The sequence below is a fragment of the Saccopteryx bilineata genome, chromosome 4 (genome assembly GCF_036850765.1).
Source record: "Saccopteryx bilineata isolate mSacBil1 chromosome 4, mSacBil1_pri_phased_curated, whole genome shotgun sequence".
NCBI classification, from domain to species: domain Eukaryota; kingdom Metazoa; phylum Chordata; class Mammalia; order Chiroptera; family Emballonuridae; genus Saccopteryx; species Saccopteryx bilineata.
This window is the reverse complement of record NC_089493.1, coordinates 201,294,734-201,301,597: the sequence shown is the minus strand read 5'-3', so window position 1 is coordinate 201,301,597 and position 6,864 is coordinate 201,294,734. Positions and strand designations below refer to the sequence as shown.

Genomic DNA, 6,864 nt, shown 5'->3' with positions numbered 1-6,864 from the left:
AAGTGCAAGGATCACACTAAATTAAAATAATAAATTAATATAGAAAAATCTGTATTAAAATTATTTGGAATTTAAATTTCTGTTTTTCATTATATGTTTTGAAATTTTACTTACTGTGATTTGTTAACAATTTCATAGTGATTTCTTCCTAGAACCTATCATTTATATTTATTAAGTGAACAAATCAATTTTTAATGTTAAAAATTATGTATGTTACATAGGGGAGGACATAAAAATTTTAGAAAGGTTAAGGTGGGGCATGGCACAAAAAAGGTTGGGAAACATTGGACTAGAGTGATCCTCTCCAGCCATGTGAGGTCAGTCAGAAGACAGCTGTCTATGAACCAGGAAGTAGATCTGCATCTGGAGCCACCTTAATCTTAACCTTCCCAGCATCCAAGAATGTGATAAATAAATATCTGTTGTTTAAGCCACCTAGGCTCTGGTATATGATGACTTCATTTTCTCACTGTGCAACTCAGGACAATTTATTCACTTCCCTGTGTCTGGGAATAATCTGTGACTTGATAATAACCCTACCCCCATTTTTGAGTTGTTGAGAGGATTAACTGAGATAATATGCAATAAGTTTTATATCTTTACTAAGTACAATACAGAATTCAACAAATGCCAGTTTCTGCCTCCACTCTGTCTGCCTAGAGACAGACTCAGTGTAGGTAAAGGTTCCCTTCCCTCTCTCAGGAGTTAATTGAATTGCCAAGGAAGAGCTGAGAGTGCGTAAGCAGAGAATGAGTCACTTTGTCTGAGGTTAAGCTATCAGTGTGTGTTAGGAGGGCTTTCCAGATCCCCTGAAATCTCTCCTCATGAACTACCACTGTCTCTACAAGAAGCAAAGTACCCTGTAAACTGGAAGTATGTTGTCTCAATCGTTGAACTTTTTATTTGTAAATTAATATCATTTGAGTTTTATTCAATTTTGTAAGTTTGAGGATTCCTTTATGACTGAGGATAAATGCAGAAACCATAAGTTTACACACTCAGAAAAATGAATGTCTTTACCTTAATGTCGAGGTCCAGGGGCCCCTTAGGAGATGTGATGCTGAGGTTAAAGAATGCACACGGAGCTGACATGGGGGGGCAGGGAGGAACACAACAAAAGCGGCACCACACTTTCTATTCCAAGGCCAGTTTATACAGTGTGGAAGGATTCGCGCATGTGCCTGCTCCCTCTGCTGAAGTGAACTATAAATGAGGCAGCAGGTTATATAACTGTGGGAGCAACAGCGCATGTGCTCCCAGTTCTGGGTCATGTCCTTCTGCACAGCTACTGCACAGGCGCCCCCCCCCCCCCCAGCTAGCAGCGGGACCTCACACTCCACCCCCCACTCCAACCCCCCCTCTAGCTAGCGGGGCCTCGCACTCCACCCCCCCTCTAGCTAGCGGGGCCTCGCACTCCACCCCCCCCTCTAGCTAGTGGGGCCTCGCACTCCACCCCCCCCTCTAGCTAGCGGGGCCTCGCACTCCACCCCCCCTCTAGCTAGCGGGGCCTCGCACTCCACCCCCCCCCTCTAGCTAGTGGGGCCTCGCACTCCACCCCCCCCTCTAGCTAGCGGGGCCTCGCGCTCCACCCCCCCTCTAGCTAGCAGGGCCTCGCACTCCACCCCCCCCCAAGGTTGGGGCACCTTATTTTCTCCCTCAGGGCATTCCCTTGGGCCCAGAGGCCACAACAGCAGTAGAGGGGACAACAGGCTACCACTAGTCTCCCTGCTATACCTGCTAAAATAAGCAAGGCCTATAACCAGGACGTTCCCAGGCTCTTCCACCAGTGGGAGAGAGGATCATCTGACAGGGACTGGATGGCTGACACATCAGCATCCATCTTATGCAAAGTCTCTTGAATCTGCTACTGATTGTCAGGGATATATGCGCAGCAGTCCGCATGCACAAGGGCACATGTACCATCTTGCGCTGCAGTGAGCAAGTCTAAGGCCATGCGGTTCTGCAAGACTACCTTCTGTATCTGGGTAGTCTCATCAACCAGGAGACTCAGGGAGTGGCGAGTGACATTCAAGGTTTAGGCTATGTGTTGACCCAGTGCCTCAACCTACAATTCTACATCAATAGTGCCACCCCCTGGTACAGAGAGCCAGAGGGTAAAACCACCAGGCAGTTCTCTTCTCCCTATGCCAGTGGTGATACATGGGGTCCCAATTCTGGCGCTTCTGTGGCAATGTCTGTACCACCTTGCCATAGATAAGCAGGTGACCCCAAGTACAGTGGCCAGTCTAATGAGCCGGCAGGTAGGGTCAGCCATGCCTGCCAGAGACCCACAACCCATCTCCTGGCAGAAAATCTGTAGGCTTCATGCCTACAAGCTTTCCCTGATTCCACCAGTGATTTGTGGTAGGAGACACTATCAGGTTGACACACAAGTCTGTGGGCAGCCAGCCCATGGTACAGTCGGGCACACTGTCATTACACTGCTCTATACAAAAAGGGGCTACCTGCAAAAGTTCCACATGAATTCCTGCCACCCACCCCAACCATTATACACATCTTTCCCCAGCAAGGGCGGTTCATTGTGGCGAGAGTTCCGGAAAAGCCTCTCAGTAGTGTTTCACTCACGCAGTGGGCATTTCAGGTGCGCAACTCAGTCCAGTTCTGGAAGGAGTCAGGGGTGATACCCCAAGGAAGGCCTTCTGCCATCTCGGCAGGCAGCTTGGTACGAATCTAGCATTGGAACTCCTAATGCACTCGTGCAAAATGTGGGCCTATGTAATCTACCTGCCATGATTGCAGTGGCTTCTCCCCTCTAGGTATCTGTCCTGGGGTGGTAGCCAGGCACCTCCTCCACAGGTATTGCTGCACAGGCACTGCCTCATGGCCTATTTGGCCTCTGTCTGTGACACAACTAGTGCCCCCCAACCTACCCCCAACCGCTGGGCAACAATGCCCATTGTACAAGCCCTCATATGACCATACTGCAGTTGCAGCTGGCTCTGGGGTCTGCACAGTCACTTGGACCCATGCCAAGGTATCTGTAGCACCACTACCAGGGGCCTGCAAGGGTTTATGCCCAGAAATATGCTAAATCATGGCTCCTTCCTGCAAGCCACGCTTCCACAGGTCCTGCCACATCTCTTTCCCTCACAGAGGGCAGTGGCCAACAAGCCAATTCTGAGTGGCCCCAAAGGCAACCACAGCGCCAGGCCACAGTACACAGCCCAGTTGTCCGTGCAGATGTGCAGATGTCCAGTTTCTCTCATCAGGACCAGCCATACTGCTCGTAGCTCAGCCCAGTGACTGGATTGTCCTGCACCCATCTCAAACCAAAAGGTCTCTGTTTGAGGCAGCAAGGTAACAGCCGTCCACATTGGTGGCTGCCCCTTATAGGAGCCATCCTTGTATCATGCTTCCATGAGGGAGGCAGCTTCCTCTCTTGGTATTGACTCTCCTGCACTTCATCTAGAGCTGGTTCTATCCCTCGTTTCTCTGTTACAAACTGTATTGGTCCCAGCAAGGAGTACAGCTCCAGTGTCAAGGGGATGGATGAGAACCGGGCTTGTTGCTCCAGATACACAACCTGCTTGGTCAAGGTGGGGTCTATGCTACCTCACTTTGAGGGCATGTAGCCCAAGAATGAGCCAGCTTTCAACTGGATACATGGTTTGTAGCCCTGTGATACTTTGACAGGCCACAGGGGCATACATCACTGTCAACTGTTTCTCAGTGAAGGAATACCATATGACAGCTCCCTTCCACACCTGGGACCAAAGCCAATGGGCATCTTTCGACCACCCTGCTTTTTTCAAAGATCCCAGCCAAACCCTGTCTCCTCAACTTGGGCCATCAGCAGAATGGCAGGACTGGGTCTACTACCCATAATGTCTGGGCTTGTACCACTGCCCCCTTGGTGGCACCAAAGGCATGCTCTGCCTCAGGGGTTCAGTCCCAGGTCTCACCTTTCTGGGTCAACTGATATAATGGTCTGGACAACAAGGCCAAGTGGGATATGAAGGTTCATTAGAACCCTAGCAAGCCTAGATAAGTCTGCAACTGTTTCACAGTTTCTGGTCAGGGGGTATGCTTGAATTTTATCAATCACCACCTCAGGCATAACCTTTGTCTTACCCAACCAAACAACATGCAAGAACTTGACAAAGTAACCAGGTCCCTGGACCTTGTCCTCATTGACGGCCCATCTCCAGCCCTCCAGGGCTTCTTGAAGACACTGAACTGCTGTTTCAAGATCTGCAAGAGAATCAGAGGTTAGCAACATGTCTTCAATGTAATGAAACAATCACACTGTCTCAGGGTGGTTCCATGAGGTCAAATCTTGGGCCACCAGGCCATGACACAGAGTAGGGCTATGCAAATATCCCCGTGGCAATACTTGAAATGTCCATTGTTAGCCTTTCCATGTGAAGGCCAACTGCTCTTGACTAGCAGCATCAATGTCAATAGAAGAAGAAAACATTAGCCAAGTCTACTACATAGTCTTATCGGCCCAGTTCCACTGAAAACTGATCCATCAGCTCATTAATGTCCAGGACAGCAGTGTGCTGCTGGGTGACCTTGTTCAGCTGTCAGTAGTCCACCGTCATATGCCAGGAACTGTCAAGCTTCTGAATAGGCCACATGGGGGAGTCATATGGGCTGTGGGTTGGCTGAATAATCCCAGCTTCCTCTAGCTTCAAACTGGTCTGGCCAATTTCCTCATGCTCCCCCCCACACCCGGAGTAGATGATACTACCTTACTGACACAACTCAGGTTGCCTAGGTGAGGTGCAGAGGGGCATGGTGCAGATGTCCTCTCACCACCATCTTCACCACTCTTACACACCTGGAATTCTCTCTGGGTGGTGCTCACAGCCAGTCCGGCCAGCACATCCACCCCCAGGATGTATTCTGCAATAGGGGATATGTAAACCTTGTCTGCCCTAGGAGGCTGTCTGCCAATCCCCATAGTCACTGTTGTCTTGTGGACCCATATCTGGCATCCCCCATAGCCCTCTATAGTCTCCAAGGGTCCCCAGAATAGGGATGGGTTACCAAATATCAAAGTAGAGTCTGCACCTGTGTCCACCAAGGCTAGGATGTGCTGAACATTGCGGGGGGACCAATAAATGGTCAGTTCAACATGAGGCCTCTGGTCATCAGAGTCCCCTCTTTCCCAGATACCTTGACCCATTTCATAGTGAGGCAGGAAGTCTGCCAGTCAACCCCTGCTTGGATTTTTCGTGGACTTTGCCGCCACCTGTGGCTAAGTGAGGAACTGCTGCTTCTGAGATAGCTGCCTCAATAAAGAGAGCAGAATGTCCAAAAGCTTTCCATCCAGTTTCTCTCCAGCAAGTCAGACCACAACTAACACTGGCTAATCTTCAAATGCCCGCCTTCAGTCCCGTGCTTTGGGGTTGTAAGGTATTTTTCCCCACCGAGAAGGAAGGAAGAGGGCCAGAGCTGCAAAGTGTGGAATAAGTAAACGGCTTTATTGAGTACAGAGCACACACCCCACCCGGCAAGGTTCCCTAGCCCCGAGGAAAGAAAGAGAGATGGAGGTGAAAGATGGAGGCTAGAGCCCTGGCCGGTTGGCTCAGTGGTAGAGCGTCGGCCTAGCGTGCGGAAGACCCGGGTTCGATTCCCGGCCAGGGCACACAGGAGAAGCGCACATTTGCTTCTCCACACCTCCGCCGCGCTTTCCTCTCTGTCTCTCTCTTCCCCTCCTGCAGCCAAGGCTCCATTGGAGCAAAGATGGCCCGGGCGCTGGGGATGGCTCTGTGGCCTCTGCCCCAGGTGCTAGCGTGGCTCTGGTCGCAACATGGCGACGCCCAGGATGGGCAGAGCATCGCCCCCTGGTGGGCAGAGCGTCGCCCCTGGTGGGCGTGCAGGGTGAATCCCGGTCGGGCGCATGTGGGAGTCTGTCTGACTGTCTCTCCCTGTTTCCAGCTTCAGAAAAATGCAAAAAAAAAAAAAAAAAAAAAAAAGGAGGCTAGGGAAGTTGCACGGATTAAATCACGTGAGAGATATTTAAAGGGTCCCTCTAGGGAAGTGGAGCTACTATGACGTGGTGAAATTTCACTGGCTGGCAGACGATCGCTTCTTTCCAAATGGCTCCTGGGAAGCTTTCTTTGGCGGGCTTGATTGTGGGCGGTCCTAGCCAAAGTGGGTGGGTCTGAGTTATTCCACATGACTATCCCTCTATCCACTGATCTTACATTCTGACCTTTTGTGTTAAATAGAAAAAGGGGCGCCGTTTATTCATCTGGCTACTTCCTGCTGAATAGGGGCATCATGGGGAGGGGGAGATTAGAAGGTTGTGGCTTTGTGGGGTGTCAGGAGGAACATCTGTGTGGCTGTGACTGGAGAAACTTCGCAGATGCGGTCTTGTAAGGATTTAAAAAAAAGAGGAGTAATAGGGGATTTTGCAGGGTCCAGCCTTCTGGTGAGCTGGAGATGGATGGAGTCCAGTGGTTCCGACTGCCAGAGGTCCTATAAGGAGGCAAGCTTGAGGCAGAACTGCATGTCAGGAGTGGTGTAAAAAGGGGAAAGGAAGAGGGTCCCATCCCTTCCCATAACCAAAACCTGTGAGGGAACTAGAGGTCCAGAGTATAAAGGCAAAAACAGAGAAGGCAGCCCCCATGTCCACAAGAAATGAGATGGACTTACTCACTTGTTGCAAAACCCTGGGTTCTCTGAGTCCAGGCCGTGTTCTAGGAGTTCAAGCAATGCACCCATCTGACTGGATTGGCCATCCCATTCGGGCGGCTTGTCCTCCATGTAGAGGCGCTGAGGAGAAAACCTCTTGCCCAAAGGGCACTCACTCCGCCAGTGACTGGGCTGCTTGCAGTCAGGGCAGGGCTCAATGGGCAGCCACCAGCAGGGGCCCTGCCGGGACCAGTGGTC

The 6,864-nt window shown here is 50.8% G+C and overlaps 1 non-coding gene across 1 annotated transcript; it reads left to right on the top strand.

The window, feature by feature from the left end:
- Nucleotides 1-5,538: 5,538 nt before the first annotated feature.
- On the top strand, nt 5,539-5,614 carry TRNAA-AGC (transfer RNA alanine (anticodon AGC)). Its single transcript has one exon. It is a non-coding gene; the product is annotated as a tRNA-Ala (tRNA).
- The last annotated feature ends 1,250 nt before the right edge of the window (nt 5,615-6,864 follow it).